Source organism: Herpailurus yagouaroundi, unplaced genomic scaffold (genome assembly GCF_014898765.1).
Source record: "Herpailurus yagouaroundi ecotype Mexico unplaced genomic scaffold, PumYag 199, whole genome shotgun sequence".
Taxonomy (NCBI): Eukaryota; Metazoa; Chordata; class Mammalia; order Carnivora; family Felidae; genus Herpailurus; species Herpailurus yagouaroundi.
This window is the reverse complement of record NW_024412430.1, coordinates 21,433,384-21,436,339: the sequence shown is the minus strand read 5'-3', so window position 1 is coordinate 21,436,339 and position 2,956 is coordinate 21,433,384.

The following is a 2,956-nucleotide window of genomic DNA, read 5'->3' as shown; positions in this document are numbered from 1 at the left end:
TTTAATGGCATCAGGTGACGTTCCCTTTTTTTTTTTTAATTTTTTTAACGTTTATTTATTTTTGAGACAGAGAGAGACAGCATGAACGGGGGAGGGTCAGAGAGAGGGAGACACAGAATCTGAAACAGGTTCCAGGCTCTGAGCTGTCAGCACAGAGCCTGACGCGGGGCCCGAACTCACGGACTGTGAGATCATGACCTAAGCCCAAGTCGGCCGCCTAACCGACTGAACCACTCAGGCGCCCCTATGAATACTGTTTAGAAACATGAGATGTTTTTCTTGCTGTAGGTTGTGGAAAGAGGGAAACCACTGCTGTAATGAATACTGATGCTACATAGTAGATATGTTTCCCCTGCCCCTTGTTCATAAACATCCAACTTTATGTTGTGTATATTTTCCCACAAAACTGAGGAATATTTTAGTAGTCCTTGGTATGTAAATTGCCACATTACTTTCTACCAATATGGTACTGGATTTACATTGCTGGATCAGGAAAAATAGTACAGAGTAAGCGAGATTGTACATTTATTTCATTTTTAGATACCTATGTTTGAGGAGGATTCAGACATGTTTTAAATGAGAAAATTATTTGGAGTTGAGGGTTGGGGTAAAGGTACCAGCCAGTTTTACTGTTGGCTGTCATTTCTTTTAAAAGAACCATGCGGGTTCTGAGGAAAGGTTTTGGCTTATAAAGGCTTGACTTTTTAGGAACAGTTGTCTGCATGTTCATACCTTGGATCTTCTGGCCATGTAGAATGTAAATGAGCTCAGCTGTAGTAACTTTGGAGATGCAGTGCTATCATCTGTAATCTGGGGCAAGTTATTAAATTTAGCACCAGTTTCCACCTATGGAAAATAGAGATGGTGGCTATTAAATACGATGGCACCCGTGAAGGGCTTGACAAATGGGGCCTTATGTATGTCGGCATGGTAAATCTTTCCCCTATTCTTACAGATCATTTAGTCCAATGTTCTGAAGTTACAGCTAAGAAAGCCGAGGGACTAAAAAGGCTGAATTACTTGTACAAGGTTTTGGTTGCAGTGAGTGACCTGGGCCAGGATTTGAAGCTTGGTTTTTGACGATTCTGAATGAATATTGCCGCTCTGAAACATTTGTGTACAAGTGTTTGTGTTTAATTTTCTCCTGAATATACCTATGACTTGGAATTGCTAGGTCAAGTGGTAACTAACTTTCTAGTGAACTGCTAAACTTTTTCAGAATACCTGGTGCCATTTTCCATTCCCACCAGCAATATATGAGGATTCTAATTTTAATTTCTCCACATCCTCATCAACACTTTTGTCTTTTTGATCCGAGCCATCCTAGTGGATTTGAAATTGGCATACCATTGTGGTTTTGGTTTAGGTTTCCCTAATAACTACTAAATCATGTTGAGCATCTTAGACACTTGGCCATTTGTGCGCTTATTAATCGTTGGAGAAATGTCTGTTCAAATCCTTTGCCCTTCTTTAAGTTAGGTTGTCTTAAGTAACTTTTACGTATGTTGTGAGGTAGGGGTCTAAATTCATTCTTTCAGGGGCGCCTGGGTGGCTCAGTGGGCTGAGCATCCGACTTTGGCTCAGGTCATGATCTCACAGTTCGTGAGTTCGAGCCCCGCATCAGGCTCTGTGCTGACAGCTTGGAGCCTGGAGCCTGTTTCGGATTCTGTGTCTTCCTCTCTCTCTGCCCCTCCACCGCTCATGCACTGTCTCTCTCTCTGTCAAAAATAAATTTAAAAAAATTTTAATTCATTCTTTCATGTGTGGATATCCAGTTGTCCCAGCACCATTTGTTGAAAAAACTACTCTTTCCCCATTGAATTGACTTGGCACTGTTACTGAAAATCAATTTTCTCATTCTGTGGGGTTATTTTTAGACTTTCAGTTCCATTCCATGTTGAGTTGTATTGTCAAAGAGTGTTTTTGATTACAGGTTTTGGTCACTAAGTCACTACTTAGTAACTTTCTTTGTCATTAAAATCAGTGTATGCCTTAAAAAAAATAATCTGTAGTGGCTACCTCTCAAGTATGAAGTCTGTATATTGAAGACTAATATTTACTGTGATTTAGACTAATTTGGATTTTAAGGTTTTGATGATAAAACTAAAGCGATCATATTGCTTAGTTCAAAAGTATTTTGCCAAGGTGTTAGATAGCTTGGTCCCTACCTTTGACACCATCACAGCACCTTTCCAGTTAAAGGAAGGATCCTGGTGAGATCCAGTTAATTTTCTTTTACAAAGACCACGTAGTGTTTGTTGGCATGGAATTACGTGCATTACGTTAATTTAAAAATTACGTTCTCAAGGGCTACCTGGTGGCTCAGTCGGTTAGGTGTCTGACAGCTCAGGTCACGATCTCACGGTTCAGGAGTTTGAGGCCCACGTTGGACTGTCTGCTATCAGCACAGAGCCTGCTTCAGATCCTCTGTCCCACACTTTCTCTCAAAAATAAGTATTAAAAAATTTTTTTAATAAAAATTAGGTTCCTTTTACATGTTTTATATCCTCCCTTTGTATATAAATGCATTCAATCATAGATTATGCAAGCTGTACAGCACTTCTGGGTTTTGAGGGCATAAGGATTCAGTAGAGGTTCTTGTGTTCTTTTATAATGGATTTTGTTTGTGTCTCATGGAAGGATATGTGGTTTTATGAATTTTCATTTGTGGCAACTGTAAAAAGTCAAAAGTTGATAGTAATAAGTGATTTCTGAATCTTGTAAATATGTGCTATATTGGGAGCACATTCATATAACAAAGCATTTATGACTATTCAGTCATAATGGGAAGTGAGGGCACCACATAGATCATACATGTAGCTATAACTTAAAATGCTGATATCAGGTTTGTTCAGTTACACTTAGTTCAAGTTGAGTGAATGAAATTGTTCTAATACTTTTCTCTTTTTCCTTTAATCACACAGGGGAACCAGGGTTACTGAGGAGAAAGCCTTCC